The 16,640-nt window shown below is 45.4% G+C and overlaps 1 long non-coding RNA gene across 1 annotated transcript in view; it reads left to right on the top strand.

Moving 5' to 3' along the window:
- Positions 1 to 15,054, top strand: part of LOC128340568 (uncharacterized) — a 164,642-nt gene extending 149,588 nt beyond the window's left edge. The window contains exons 2-3 of the long non-coding RNA XR_008313804.1: positions 11,554 to 11,694; positions 14,981 to 15,054. This is a non-coding gene — a long non-coding RNA (uncharacterized LOC128340568). The remainder of the gene's footprint in view (positions 1 to 11,553; positions 11,695 to 14,980) is intronic.
- Positions 15,055 to 16,640: the final 1,586 nt, after the last annotated feature.

Raw genomic sequence — 16,640 nt, 5'->3', positions numbered from 1 at the left:
ATTGAAATACTCTTGTAAATTTCAAGGGGAACAGGTATTAGCTCTATCTCCAAAATAAGAATGATCAGGTATCCACAATGAAGAGAGCTATTAAGAAGCAAATGCCATCACGAAGACTCTGGCTATATGGGATTCATCTTAATGAGAATAGTGCCACACAGCAGTGGAATAGCACATGTATTTCACGAGCACATCAGCCCTCCCAATAGTCTGATTCATCCTGCTCTTATGGAAATCTGCATGGCGTACAGAACTCCAGGCCATTAAGTATTTATTTCCTCATATTGAACTTTATGAATTGCATATTCAATCAATACAGCTATCCCAGTTTTCTGTACATGAGGCAGGATCTGGCCTGAGGTGTTTCCAGATTATTATTTTAAAAGTGCCTTTTTAACCGAGTGCCTTACTAGCAATAGTTTCTGCCACATAATGGAGGATGATGGGGTTAACATGCTCAGAGAAGTTGTTCCCAGTTGTGGGAACATTTAAAATCCCAATAGCCTGAACAGCAGGAGGGAATGATCATATATTCTATACACTATGGTAGGTTCACATTGTGGGCCAATCAGAAATTGTGTGTGCGTGGTGGGGTGCAAGGGTTTTTATGTGCATCACTGCATATGTGACATGATGTATATGCATTTGGTATACATGACATCTGAATCCAATGTGTGTTCGATCCCCACTAGCTTTTCCCTCCATTTTTATTAGATGGAAGTACTGTGGGTGGAAATCAGGCTTCAGAGGGAGATAAGCATATACTGTGCCAGAGATGGGCAGTATCTAAAATACAAGTATTTAAAATATGTATTTTCAATTCTTTTGTATTTTGTATCGAAAGTACATTTGCTCAGGTATTTGGTATCTAAAATACTTTTTAGAAGTATTTTGCCCATCTCTGGCCAGTGCACAGCTGAAAATGTCAGATTCCGACAAGACCCAACCCAACAGTATCACTGCTGGGAGCAGAGATGTACCTAGGTAATTATGGAGCCTGAATCTAAAGGCCTTTTGTCATGCCCAACCCCATCACCACCGTCATCACCACCACCACTGCCAGATAAGCTGTAATGTACTATTTTTTTACACCAGCACATACTCAGAGAAAGGTAGAAACTTTTTAATTTCATTTTTAGAAAAGAATCTGAATAAGATACTTCCCACTGATTTGCAGAAAGATATCATATTTTGCAAGTTCAGAATTTGAAGGGCCCCCCCCGCCAGCATTTGACGGTCCCCCAGGCATGCGGGGGACTGGACTTCTGCCCAGAAGTCCAGTCTACAGAGCACCACTGGTTGGGAGAAGCCATGTTGGCCCCTCTCATCTGTCGCATTGAATCTTCTCATTGCAGAACTCCAACATTCTGTTGGAACCCGTCTCCTCCTCCTCCTGCTCCTCCTCCCCATCTTCAACTAGAACTGGAAGCAGTAATAGGCTGAATGAGGGAGAATAAACTGAAGCTGAATCCAGATAAGACAGAGGTACTTATTGTGCAGGATCAGAACTCTGGAGACTATTTTTATCTACCTGTTCTAGACGGGGTCACACTTCCCTAAAAAGAACAGGTTCGCAGTCCGGGAGTACTTCTGGATTCACACCTCTCCCTGTTTTCTCAGGTTGAGGTGGTGGCCAGGGGTGCTTTCTATCAGCTCTGGCTGATACTCCAGCTGTGCCCGTTTCTCAAGATCAATGACCTCAAAACTGTGGTACATCTTTTGGTAACTTCCAGACTCGACTTCTGTAATGTGCTCTACGTGGGGCTGCCTTTGTACATAGTCCGGAAACTTCAGTTTGTTCAGAATGCTGCAGCCAGGTTGGTCTCTGGATCATCTTGGAGAAACCACGTTACTCTTTTACTGATGGAGCTACACTGGCTGCCAATAGCCTTTTGGACAAAATACAAAGTGCTAGTTATAACTTACAAAGCCCTAAATGGCTTAGGCCCGGGGTATTTGAGAAAGCGTCTTCTTCATTACAAGCCCCACTGGCTCATCTGAGGAAGTCCATATCCAGTTACTGCCAGCTCGTTTGGTGGCTACACAGAGACATGCCTTCTCAGTCACTGCCCCAAGATTGTGGAATGTGCTCCCTGCTGAGATACGATCCTCCCCATCTCTGGCAATTTTCAAAAAAACACCTGAAAACCAATCTTTTCGCCCAAGCTTTCTCAGCTTCCTAAAAAAAAAATAAAAATTAGATTTTAATTTCTGGTTTATTTTTAAATTGTTAAATTGTTTTAAGTTTTTTGTATATGTTTTTAACTGGTTTTATGCTATTGTTAACAAAAGTTTGGGGCAGTGTACAAATTTAGAAAAATAATAAAAATGAATAAAAATAAATAACTAGGTGGGTACAGGAGACAGGGCTGCCTCACTTCCTCTTCAACTCTGGAGGGAGGACTTATGCAGCTGCCTTGCCAGCTTGAGGCTCGATTGTAAAAGTGGATTTTCCTTGCCTTTAATTGTCCTTCTAGGTGTCTGAGTGGTCTGGGTTGTCTTGGAAGCAGCTGGGCTGCTCAAGCACCTGGTAGGACAATCTTTCTTTTAGGATCCTGAGTGAATCTGAGTAGGACCTCTGAGGGGCCTAGGAAAAAAGCTGCCCCAAAACAGTTACAGGGAAAGGAGGGGAAGGAGAGGGCATTGGTTGGATCAAATCCAATCAAAAAGCATATGTCCCATCCACAAGTAACTATAGCCCTGTTCAAGCATTATGTTGAGCACTCAAACAATCTGTGTACAGGTACAGATCTGTATGCAGGTACAGTTATTCACATATAATGTTGAATGCAGGTACAGTAGTACACTTGCTATCTGTATCCTGCATTTCAGGAGGCCTGTACCTAAGTTGACTTTTAAAATGTGTGCAGGTACAGTCATTCAGACGAAAGCATGTATGTTTCTACAGTCACTTGAATGCAGATCCAGCATGACATTTTAATAGGGGTTATACGTCATAATATTTTAATAGGGGTTTAACATGATAAATGCCTGTCCCCTTAGTAAATAAACACCAAGAGTCATACCAAGTGTCCTGTGGCCCAGTAGATAAAAAGGTGGGAGAGGGCAATCAAGATGCTCAAGGGTCTACAGCACCTTCCTACAAGGCAAGGCTATAACCCCTGAGGCTTTCTAGTTTAGAAAACAGTAGCTAAGGGGGGGGACATGATAGAGGTCTATAAAGTTATGCATGGTGTGGAGAGAGTGGAGAGAGAACAATTTGTTATGAGGTGGCTAACAAAGTTTTTAAAATTATCATTATGATTATTATCATCTGTATATTTAATTATCTAAGGCATACCCATGGCTGGCGAAGAAAATAGTGGCCGGCCAGCCAGAAAGCGGCGGGCAGGTGGTGAGAGGTGGGTGGAGAAGAAGCATGTCAGCTGGGCTGGCCAGACAGCCAAAAAGTGGGTGGGGGAGAGAAGAAGCAGGCTGGCCAGTCGGAAAGCAAAAAGCCCAACCGGCCAGGTGGGTGGGGGGGAAAGAAGCGGGCTGGTTGGCTGGCCCACCAGCCAGACAGTGGCTTGGTGGGCGGAGAAAAGGGCAGGGTGGGGGGAGAAGAAGCAAGACAGACGGATGGCCAGAAAGCCGCGGGGGGTGGGGGGGAGGAAAAGATGGCGGCGGGTGGATGAGTGGGCCGGCCGGAGACGCACATGCTCTGTGCCCGGCCCAGCTCGTTGTTGTTGTTATTATTGTTGTTGTTAAGCTATTTACACACAGTCTACCAGATGCTATTGACTGGATTTGGTACTTTAATTATTGGGCCCTTTCCAAGGGTGTAGGATAACTAAAGAAAAGTTAAAGATATCATCGTAGTAGTGTGGCCTTCCCGAGTTGTGCGGCTTTCTGTAGTTGGTGTGTTGTAATTTTATTGATGCCCAAGATGTCAAGATGGTGTTCAAGTGCTTTTGATACAGCACCAAGGGCACCACCACCACCAACAACAACTACTACTACTACTACTATTATTATTATTATTAAATTTTCTCCTTCTCTCATAACCCTAGAACCAGGGGCCATCCCACAAAACGGATTTCCAGGAAATTTAGGACTGGGAAAAGAAAGCACTTTTTCACACAGCACATAATTAATCTCTGAAACTCTCTGCCACCAGCCTGGATGGCTTTAAGCAGTTTTTAGATAAATTCATGGAAGACAAGTCTAACAATGACTAATAGTCTGAGGGCCATAGGCCATAGGCAAGATGGCTTTAAGCCTCAGAGGCAAGACCCCTCCTGCTGTTGTAGGGGAGCAACAGCAGGAGAGAGGGCATGCCCTCATTTCCTGCCTGTGGGCTCCCCAGAGGCATCTGATAGGCCACTGTGTGAAACAGTATGCTGGACTAGATGGGCCTTGGGCCTGTTCCAGCAGGGTTGTTCTTATGTTTTTATGAGATCAGTGACTAACACCCAGACGAATGCTACACTTGCATGTCAGGGCTTTCTGTTCTGTATGTGTGGGCGGGGGTTAGCAATTGTGCGGTGGGGGGTGGATTTTCTGCAATTTTCTCTTCCTTCTGCAGCCATCTGCGCCTCCCCAAATGATGTCCCTGAGGTTCCTCTCAACCCTAAGGAACACGGGTTCAGGAGAAACAGGCAACTGTAGATGGGTGGGGGGAACACCATATATCACATCCTCACTGAAGCTATTCTCACAACCAGGAGAAATCGGGCAAAGGGAGCCTAGCCCGATTTCTCCTGGTCATCTGCTGCCACGGGAGTCACGTGGCTCCTGGCAGCAAACTAACAAAAGTACCCCTCCCCTTAAATGAGGTTAGCGGAGGGAGAGCTCCACTAACCCTGTTTGGTTGATCGTGTGCTGCCATGGTGCGGCTCCGCAACACATGAGGATACCCCTGCCAGGAGGCTAAAACAAGCCTACTGGCCCCGGGGGTCTCTCCAGAATGCCAAGCGCACTCTCACAGGGCATCCTGGAACTTCTGGTAGCCAGCTGGCCTCCGATCCCTGCCGCCCATCCCTTCAGCCCATCCCCGCCACCTATCCCTGCTGCCCATCCCCGCCAGTTGCAGGGGAGTAACAGCAGGAGAGAGGGCATGCCCTCAACTCCTGCCTGTGGCTTCCAGCGGCATCTGATGGGCCACTGTGCGAAACAGGATGCTGGACTAGATGGGCCTTGGGCCTGATCCAGCAGGGCTGTTCTTATATCCTTATGTTCTTATGCCCCTGCCGGCTCCAGGATGGAGCTGGCAAGCATCTGGGCGGCCGATCCAGCCACCCAGGGACAGCTTCCTGCCCGTGTGCGGGGAGAGCAGGCTTAGCCCTGAACTAACCCTAATTGTGCTTCACACCAATCGTCTGAAGCACTTCATTGTGTGACAGAAAACTCTGTTGTGTCAGCACAGGATTTGTCTGGATGTAGATTAGCAAGTGGTCCTTTGGATTTGTATAAAAGGTAACGGAGAATCAGATCAGGGTCATGGTGCTAGAGAGTTTATAGCAGCTTTGGTGAGTCAATTCAGTTTGAGAAAATGACAGAGGGGGATAGCCTGCCTATATCTGTCTAGTGAGATCATGCATGTATTAAGGATGCTCCTTCTAGTTTATTTCTAAGAGTGTGAGCTAGGAAGACCAATCTTAACGTGCATTATTTCACTAAACAGACATAGGAAGGCCAGTATTCTTCTAGTCTGCTTCCCCCATCCGCAATATGGGAATAAATAATACTGGTGTAACTTTCAAGTTCATTTTACAGAGCACTGAGATAGTAGATGTGAAGCACTTTTGAGCAAAGTGGAACGTAGGAACACAGGAAGCAGCCTTCAACCGAGTCAGCCCATTGGTCCATCTAGTTCAGCATTGTCCACACAGACTGGCAGCGGCTTCCCCAAGGTTGCAGGCAGGAGTCTCTCTCAGCCCTATCTTGGAGATGCCAGGGAGGGAACTTGGAACCTTCTGCATACAAGTATACAGGTGCTCTTTCCAGAATGGCCCATCCCCTGAGGAGAATACCTTACAGTGCTCACATGTAGTCTCCCATTCAAATGCAAACCAGGGGCAGACTCTGCTTAGGAAAGAGGACAATTAATGCTTGCTACTACTAGACCAGCTCTTCTCCTCACAAGTGCTATATAAATGCTGCAATATTACTGTTCACAGTCAAGTCTCAAGATGCAGAAGCAATATTCCTCATCCATTCACAACCTTTCAGAAGCCCCACCCCCACTCGCTTTACAGTGAATGCACCATATTTTTTGTTTCTTCAACTCACAGTTGCAATCTGTCCTGACAAAATTTACGCATTTACACATTTTACAGTGCAAAGCGTGGCCGTGCAGTTTGCAATTCAAAAAAACATAAGCACAGGAGACTCCGCACACTAGATTAGCAAAGCATATGATCGAGTTTTGCCAATATGATATCAAAGGCACACATTTGATTTGAATGTGTGTCAAAATGTACCTGCTGCTCTTCATTTCCAAGCGGAAATGTGCTGATGTGTTAGCCTCCACGAACACACATACGATTTGCAATGCGGGGAATTGTAAGGGTGGACCATTGGCCATTATTAAATATGTTGTCTTCCAACAATTTTTTCAAGTCTGCTGAACTTCATATCACCCAATACAATAAAATCCTCCTTGTACCAACTAAAGTGTACAAAATCTTTATCAAATCAACCAAATGGAAGCAATTATTACGGGCTTTGAATCTGACAACTTAACAAGTTTTCCTCTCCCCGCTTTAATTATTATCTTGCTAGTCCAGACAAATAAATATAATTATCTAAATAAACAATCAAGACACAAAAAAAGAGAATAAATAGTTTTGATTTCCAGTGTTCAACTTTTAACTTCATACTAGGCCTGGGAGTGGCCAAGCCATGGGCCCCAGATTACCCTATAGGTCAGATTTTTTAAAAAATATTTTGTTCATTTATGGACCCCTCAGATTCTCAAGAATTACCCATGGATCCCCACCCTGTTTATATAATATATTTTTCATCAGGCTCCAGAAAAAATATAGACAAATCAATACTCAAGATAGTTATTTTCAAGAATTTTACCCTGGCTTACCAAATTAGATCCAGTGCAGCAAAGATTTTCCACAGACCATCGGGACCCACCTCTTAAGACCCCAAGTTAACAACCCCTGCCATAAGAAGAAGCAGCATAGCACATTCTATGCATGCAGAAATGCTCTCAGACTCAATCCCCATTCAGAAAGATTTCAGGAAATCGGACTGGCAAATATCTTGTTCCTTTCCTGAGCAGAAGTGACTCTAAAAATACTAGTTTGGGGGAACAAAGGGTTGGCAAAAAACATTATTAGGGGAACAGGAATTTTCCATTACATTAAATGCTTATAGAGGTAAGGTAATTCATATGTTGATTTATTTACCTTATTAATGAAGCGTGTTTGACATTTTCAAACTTATTCAGAAAATGGGCCGGATTTCTCTTAGGAAACGCTGTCTTTTTTGGATTAGGCCAAACCTCCAGTCTGCTTCCCAGGCTATTCCTCCACCCCCCACCCATATGTCCAAAACCATGTGGGAGGGAAGACTGCGGTGGAGAGAGAGATCAGTACCGGAGCAGCTGAAATCTGTAGGGGAGATGACTCTGTACCCCGCTGCACATGGCATCCCCCTGCATGGTTCCTGGCCAGGAAGTAAGCTAAGGGGTGGCCTGGCTCCTGAGAGGCTGGAGGAGTTTCCTACCCACCTGGCTGTGCTGACTTCCGCTGCTGGTTCAGCGGCACAGGAGTGAGTGAGTACGTGAGTGAATTGTTCTTTAAATAACAGAGGCGTTTTAAAAATAATTTGAAACAAATCGAAAAATTCATTACATGCACATGTCTACCGGCAGCTACCAGCTTAGCGCCAGGAATTAGTGTCTCTCAGCAGGTGACACATGTAATTTCCCATCCATGCTTGCTACCACAGACCAGCTCTCCTCCCCATATCTACCAGTCCATGTAGGCCAGAATGGCCTATGCTGACTTACAGTTCCGTAGCTCTCTGGACTTGAGCCAGATCGGGCCCAGCTGTAGTGTGCACTGAACCGGATCTGGTTCAGTTTGGTTCTACTCGAACCAAACTGGGTTTTCCAGTTTTGTGCACACCCCTAGTGATTAGGGATGTGCAAACAGTTCAAGCGGGGTTTGGTTCTATGTTGAACCGGTTCGGTTCAATGGTTCCGGGATTGAACCAACCCCCCCCCCGCCCTGTTTGGTCCAACCTTGGTCCGAAACACACACCCACACCCCAATGGTTCTGGGGGGTTGCAATTAAAAAAACCCAAAAAACCCAAAAACCTTTAGCCCCTTCAGGGGGCTTCCTCTAGGCCAGGCTTCCCCAAACTGCGGCCCTCCAGATGTTGCTGAACGACAACTTCCAGTATACCCAGCCACAAAAAATAGTGTCTAGGGATGCTGGGAGTTGTAGTTCAGCAACATCTGGAGGGCCATAGTTTGGGGAAGCCTGCTCTAGGCCATTGGGGGTGGGTACACGAAGGTTCCCCCTCCCCTCACTGGGGTCAGTCAGCACCGCCATGGCCCATTTTACCGGCTTATTCAGCCTGTTTGGGCCTCCATGTGTCGGCTTGGCTGCCATTTTCTCTGCCGCCATGCATGCATAAATGGCCTCTGTGAGGCCCTGGGCCATGCCAGGCCTTGCAGAGGCCATTTGTGCATGCACGGTGGCAGAGAAAATGGCTGCCACACCGACATACAGAGGCCAAATCAAATTGATTAATTTTTAAAAAATATTCTTTCTTCCATACCTTAAAACAAACTGAGGTCATTCACACAATCAAAAACTGTGTTCTACCCGGGTTTGGGAGCTGTGTGTACTCCCAATTTTCAGTTGTGTGGAAGCAAGGTGGGAGGAAAACCTGGGTAGCTTTCCTCCTGCCTTGCTTCCACACAAGCACTTCTAACCAGGTTTTCCTCTTAACTTGCTTCCACAAAAATCAAAAATTGAGAGGACACACAGCTCCCAAACCTGGGTAGAGCACAGTTTTCGCTTGTGTGAATGACCTCACTGTCTTTTTCAGAGAAGGCATGACTCTACCTCCCCTGCTGAAAGACACTAATTCCTGGTGTTAAGCTGGTAACTTCTGGTCACTGATTTGCAAAAAGTTGCAGATTAACTTTTCATTGGCAAATGAAGCCACTGCGTGAGAATTATCCAGAGAACATTCTAAGGATAATTGGAAGTTCAGCAGGATATTCTTGGAATTTCCCATCTCACATATTTGCCACAAGAATCATTCGAGAATACTTTCTGGCATATTCTTCCCAAGTCTATTCTTAACTGGAGATGGCCCAAAAATCATGAACTCATGACATGCTCCGTTGGGGTGGGTGCACTGTTGGAATCTCAGATTCCTACCTAATATTAGACTGATTGTGAGAACCGGCTCTCAGAGAGAGAGAGAGAGAGAGAGAGAGAGAGAAGGGCACTGCTCCACTACAGTAGGTCTCCAAGCAGGAGCTTTCTACTTCCTGCTTGTACATCACCATTGCTGGATCAGATCAAATTCATTTTAGCCTCTGAATTTTTTTTTTTTTTGAAAGTTAAAGGCATTTAAATTCTCCAACTAATCATTGCTTTATTGAGTTACCTTGCCAGTCCTATTATTTCTTTTAAATAGAGATTTAATGGGCATGAACTAGAGGTGAGTGCGAGGTGATCACTACGGTGAAGGACAAATCAATAGAAGACCTCTGCACTCTTCTTGGCTATATGTACAGGTCAAACAATAATGAGCAAAAACGTCTTCAAGGTCCTCTCATGCAATTACTTTAATATGGAGGATAATTAAATGCCTGCAATATTAAATGTAGATTATGATTTTTCCCCCTTTTCAACCCCCCATTAAGTTTCCAGAATGGCTTGGCCTAGAGTTCTGAAATTGGGCACATATGTAGGATAGGTTAGCAGGAGACTGTGTATTGAGCTTGAAGCAGATTGATGAATCCGTTGTTACATGTGTCTCCCCCTTGGACTATCATTCCAGGTCAATGTGGAGGATTCTGCCCTTTGCCTTCATAAAAAGTGCAACATGCCCCCTCCCCTTTTGCCCAATCCTTTACATTTCCAGAACGGCTGGTCTTAGAGTTCTGATATTTGGCACACGGGTCGTCTAAGATGGCAGCACTCTGTTGCCTTATTTCAAGGAAATCAGTCAATCCTGTGATTTTTAATTATTTCCCCCCTACTGCAGTAAAACTGCCAGAAAGAATTATCTTTATCTGTAGAGTACTTCACAGCTAGTGAAAGTGGAACTAAGAGGCTATTCCCATGATCACTGGAAAGTGGGCTAAGGGAGCTTAGCCTGCTTTCCAGTGCTCACGGGAACCACCGGAGCCAGCAATCGTGTGGGCAGCCGATCCAGCCGCCCAGGGCTCTGGGCAGGATCGTCTGCGGGGAGAGCAGGCTAAGCCAGCTCTTCCCACAGACCCGACAGGAGCTCTTCTCATAGATCATGAGAAGAACTTCTAAGTGTTGCATCTGAATAAACAGAAAATAATTGTTTACAAATGTACCATGCTCAAGTTTGTGATCCAAAAGGTCTGCATGAGAAATGTGAAGCAAGGGGCATGTGTTGTGGCTTTAATGTATTTTCCTTATGAATGCACTATCTGTCCAAGTGGGTTTTGTGATTGAACTGTGGAGCAAGGGACACATGTTTTGTTTCCGTTAGTTTGCAAATGGTCAAGAAGCTGTGTGAATCCACTGGGGCTTGCATGGCCTTTCCAAACAATCTTTTTGCAAATGCACTCTGGCCCAGATCTGTGGGTTTGTGGTGAATGATCAAGAAGGTGTATGGTTGTGTAGTACTCTTTCTTTCTTTCTTTCTTTCTTTCTTTCTTTCTTTCTTTCTTTCTTTCTTTCTTTCTTTCTTTCTTTCTTTCCCAAATGCCCTCTGGCCCAGTCCTGTGGGTCTATGGTGGGTTTGGTCTGAGGTTTTTTTTTGGGGGGGGGGGGGCTTAAACTCATTAGGCCAAGGGTCCAAAATTACCTAGTTGCCCCTCTGTTTGGGCTGCTAGGGCACTGGATAGTACAGTCCTTGCCCCGTACTTTGTAGGATGGAGTGAGTTATGTGGATACTCAGCCTCATATCCCCTATGGGAATATACAACATAAGTGTTGATGACATAGTCCTGAGCTAGAAGCCTCATCCAGATTTATATGGGAGGGTTCCGGTTTAAACAGCAATATATAAAAATAGAGGGTTAATGGAATTTTAAGTGGGCTGATAAAAAAATTCCATCTTATTTGTTTCACTCCATATGTATCTAAGCACTATGGGAGGAAAGAATCCAAAGCATGGACTCTGTAATGAGTGGGAGCATTACCTGAGAATGCCTCACTTTCATGTTGCTGTACTTGATTTGGTACGATTGTGTCAGACTGCACCGAGTTCTGTTAAATACCTCAGTGGACATTTAAAACTAGCTGAGATTGATTGCACTATTTATTGATCTCATTTATATTGTCTTGGAGATTTCACACCCTAATGTTAATCTGATGAAGTACAGACAAAGCCAAACGGGGTATTTAGGAACTGTGGATCTTATTGCACAGACCTGTTAAAAGACAATTTTAACTGGAAGGAGACCTGAATGAACCAGCAAACAACTATCCGGTCCGAATGAGAACACAAGCGTCTAAACCCAATTAGATGGCATAACAGGAATAAAACTGCTAAACTCCATCTTCAGAAACGTTCGTATTTCCATTCGTGCATTCTATTTGTCATTCTTTAAAAATGTATATATTTATTTAAGACTCAAACTGTCACTGTTTGCATGCCTGTTGATACTGTACATATATTTAGAGCAAGCATGAATTAAATTCACAGTATTGTCCCTTGTATTTATTATTGCATTCATGGATTGACTTATTCTGAGCAGTCCAAACAGCAAACTAGGCATTGGAAATGAAAGAAAGACCACCACAGTTCAACATCTGTGCCCAGCAAGACATAGGAACACAGGAAGCTGCCATATACTGAGTCAGACCATTGGTCTATCTAGCTCAGTATTGTCTTCACAGACTGGCAGCGGCTTCTCCAAGGTTATAAATGCAAATGTATTTGAAAATAGCAACAGGAAGGTCCCAATAGTTCGGATACACTCTTGGAATTCTAGGACTTTTCTATCCTAGAGAGTATTTACATGAATATTTTATTTGCCTGTTTCTATATTTATATTCCACACTTTCTTCAAGGAGCCCAGAGTAGTGTACATGATTATGTTTATCCCCACAACAAACCTGTGAGGTAGGTTAGGCTGAGAGATAAGTGATTGGACTGGAGTCTCCCAGTAGGTTTCATGGCTGAATAGGGATTTGAACTTGGCTCTCCCCTGTCCTAGTCCAACACTATGCTGGCTCTCATTTATATTTACCAGACGTTCCATAGTTAGATCTCCTGATATTGACAGAGAGAGGCTATTGTGATGATACTAGGGTATTCATTTATTTCCTCCCATTTCTTGATTAAAATCCACCAAGGTTGTTGCATCAGAGTTTCCCATCGCATGAGGGAAATATGATTTTTAGCAGTCCACCTTCCCTCTGCAGCTGCTTGTGCATCCACAAAATATGTCCCTGATGGTCTCTATGGCATGTTTTTGGGAGGCAAAAGCAGTTGCAGAGGCAAGGGGGAATCACTAAAAATCTGCCCCCGCTATGTTTCAGCACGGAATTAGGCTAGATATCAGCCACTATTTTTCTTTTCTTGCAAAACAAACGTGTGCATGTGTGTGTGTAGGATTCTGATCAGTAAAATAATCAAAAAGTAAAGAGTTGAACCTCAAAAAATCCATCATGGATTTACTGTGCAATGTGAACTTTGGCTCCAGTTCTGAAATCCATATTCAAAATTCTTCTAAAACCTGTTGAAATATTATGCGCAATGCACATACAATCTGTGCATGCACGTACAGCTATGCATGTACACATCATTACACACTGAGGTCATTCACACAATCAAAAACTGAGGCTATTCACACGATGGGAGGAAATTGGACTAGCGGAGGCTTCCCATCATGAGAACCACCGGGCTCAGCTGCGAGCCCGGTGGTTCTTAAGCAGGGCACTTACTTAAATAGCCCGGCAGTTAAACCTGTTTTTTCTGCTCAGCAACTCACGAGGAGACCCCAGATCGGGAGGCTGAAAAGCAGCCTCCCAGCTCAGGGGTCTCTCCAGCATGCCCTGCACACTCACACAGGGCCCCTGAACTCCCCAGCCCCCGCCGGTTCCATGACAGAGCTGGCAGTCGTGTGGGCAGCCGCTGCGGCCACCCAGAGCAGACTGTCTGCTCATGTGCAGATCGTGGGAACCACCTCACTGTGTTCTCCCTGGGTTTGGGAGATATGTGTGCTCTCAATTTCCGGTTGTGTGGAAGCAACATTCCTCCTACCTTGCTTCCACACAACCAAAAATTGGAAGCACACCCAGCTCCCAAACCCGGATAGAACACAGTTTTTGGGCCCTTTCTCATGAGCAGTGAGAAAAGGCAAAAGGGTTAGTGGGGAGGAATCTCTAAAGAGCTTACCTCCCCACTGATGAGTGACAGTGAAGCTCTCCTCACGATCTGTGAGAAGAGCTTCTGTTGGGCTTGTGAGGAGAGCTGGCTTAGCACCCTCTCCCCACAGACGAACAGCCGTTCGTAGCTGGGTGGCCGGATTGGCCGCCCACACGGCTGCCAGCTCTGTCACGGAGCTGGTGAGGGTTGCAGGGATCGGGGACCGTGTGGCCCCTGGAAGTTCCAAGTTGCCCCACACGAGCACATGGGGCATCTTGGAGAGACCCCCAAGCCCGGGAGGCTGCCTGCAGCCTCCCTTTCGGGGGTCTACTCGTGTGTCACCACGTGCTACTCCTGCGCTCGCTCTCCTAACCTCATTTTGGAGGGTGGCTGACTAGGTGGATCAAGCCCGATTCTGGCTGTGCACACACACACACACACACACACACACACACACACACAGAGGCAAAACTGAGCTGGGCTTCCTTAGCCCACTTTTCCCTGCGTGTGTGAATAGCTTCATTGGTTGTGCCAGCCACCCTCATTATGTCCAGCATTATGTTCAACCCTCATAATGTTCAGCATTGAGGATGTTCTCTCAACCCTGTTTTTATGCTCATCTGACAGCCCAGACTAGGCTGGCAGACAGCGGGCCTCCCGGCCAGCTTCAGGGAGGAGAGTGAGGATCCCCTCATTGCACTTGTGCGGTGCATTATGGGAATTTCAGGGGCGGGGCAATGTGGGGCAGCCGGTAATCGTCTGGGTGGGCAATCTGCCCACCAAACATGCAGAAATGGATCATCTGCAGGAAAATAAGCTTTTAAAAACTTCCTCCCCACTGACCATGTAGCCCTTTCTCACCAATCGTGAGAAAGAGCTCACTATGTTCAAGCCGCATTATGTTCAGGCACCTCATTATCTTTAGCATACATCCAGTAATATACATTCTGTCTTCAAAAAACCCCTTTCATTTGAGGGGGCCTGTCAAATGAACACAGGTACAGTAATTCACACACAAACATGTACATGGATACACAGTGGGACACAGAACCCATAACAATAAAGGAACTGATAAGGAACCCCTAGATTCACAAACTTGGAATGGGAGACTATGTTACCGTAGAAATGTGATTGTGACAACCTTTGACAGGAACAACCAGATTTACATAACTTGTAGAGAGAGAGACGGAAGTGAACTTCCCATGTGGCATCGATTTTCAGTGGCACAACTTTGGCACACAAGTAAGGAAGTTTGCTAAAGTCCTCTGCCAGTCCTCCTTGTGTGGTTTTAGTGCCTTCTGAACTGCCCTGGGAACTCACCCTCCCCACAAGATCTCTTGCTCAGCCCCTTCATCTGTAACCTTTCTGCGAGTAAATGCTAATTGAAAAAGAAGAAACACCACTAATCTTGGAATTTAAATGCATTTAACAAAACCAATCTCAATCTAAATTGTTGTTTCGCCATTCCCTTTTCCCCAACAGATGTCGAGAAACTGCAATTCCTATTAAGAACACTTGACTGTTTACTCAGCAAGAGAACTCCAGGCTCTGACTGCATCAATCTAAATGCGTTTCAAGACGTCAGGCATTGAGAAGTCATGACTGTTACTTGGTTATTTTTAAATGAAATCTTTCCATAAAAGAATCGAGCAGGTTCTTTTTGGTGGTTTGTTTCCTTTACACTTTGTCATCCTTCCCTATACCACCAGTGTATTTATTATTAAATAGTGGCACCACACACTTAGAAGTCATGCCCAATACAGCCCCTACTCCTCCAATTAAGTATATATTCCCTTTCTGCATATTGATGCACAAAAAAATTAGTTTTATTTGTTCTACTTCAATTAGTTCTGTTCTGAACAATCCCCTGGTTTCCCCTTCTCATTCACAGGTTGTGAATGTGGGCAGCTACTTTCAGTGACTTCAGGTTGATGGGGTGTAACTTCTTTCCAAGCTATGGAGGGGTGGCTTCACTTGCCACTGGTTTGTGGTGACAGGTAACCTGTCCCCCTTCCCCTCTTTTTAACTTCATTTAATACTGTATGTATGTATGTACGTATGTATGTATTTATAACTTCATAACCTACTTTTCCTCTGAGGAGCTCAGAGTGGTGCACATGGTCTTGTGGTAGCAAGCATGAATGGTCTCCTTTGCTAAGCAGGATCCACCCTGGTTTGCATTTGAATGGGAGACTACATGTGAGCATGGTAAGATATTCCCCTTAGGAGATGGGGCCACTCTGGGAAGAGTGTCTGTATGCTTTCAGGCAGACGGTTCCAAGTTCCCTCCCTGGGATCTCCAAGATAGGGCTGAGAGAGACTCCTGTCTGCAACCTTGCAGAAGTCGCTGCTAGTCTGTGTAGACAATATTGAGATAGATGGACCGATGGTCTGATACTGAGGCTATTCCCACGATCAGGCGAAATCGGGCTAGGGGAACCTAACCCAATTCTGCCTGACTGTGAGAACCACTGGGCTTGCAGGCGGGCCCGGTGGCCTCCAGGCAGTTAACCCGCCAAACTACCCCTCCCCTTAAACTGGGTTTGCGGAGCAAGTGCTCCGCAAACTCGTTTTTTAAAGATCGTGAGTTAAAACTCTCCCCAGGCTCTTCTCACGGATCGTGAGAAGTGCCTCCCTGTATAAGGTAGCTTCCTATGTTCCTATATCATGTTTGTCCTCAAAACAATGGGAGGTAGGCTAGGCTGAGAGGTAAGTGACTGGCCCAGGAACTCCCTGGTCCTAGTCCAACTCTCTAACCACTATACCACTCTGGTTGATTGTGTGTGGAGGACAGCAGTGCAGGAAGCACCAGCACACTTCCTGGTGGCCAACTTTGAACAATTGCCATCCACCACCACCCCGCCCCTGAAGTCCCTGGAATTAGGCTTCAACATAATGGAATTTCGTTCTGAGGGGGCTCCTAAGAAAAAAAAGAATAGATTGCCATTCTGATGTAGCATCATTCCCAGAGCATCCCAGGGCAGGGTGGGGGGTGGGGGGATGGCCACTTGTCAGAGTTGGCCATGAGGAAGAATTCCAGCCCTTCCCACAGTGCTGCTGTGGCTGTCATCACCCATAGAAGCATGGCAAAAGATAAATTAATTTAAAAATAATAATAATTAAACAAATAAGGAGGAATGAA

The sequence above is a fragment of the Hemicordylus capensis genome, chromosome 1 (genome assembly GCF_027244095.1).
Source record: "Hemicordylus capensis ecotype Gifberg chromosome 1, rHemCap1.1.pri, whole genome shotgun sequence".
NCBI classification, from domain to species: domain Eukaryota; kingdom Metazoa; phylum Chordata; class Lepidosauria; order Squamata; family Cordylidae; genus Hemicordylus; species Hemicordylus capensis.
This window is presented reverse-complemented; position numbering and strand designations above follow the sequence as displayed.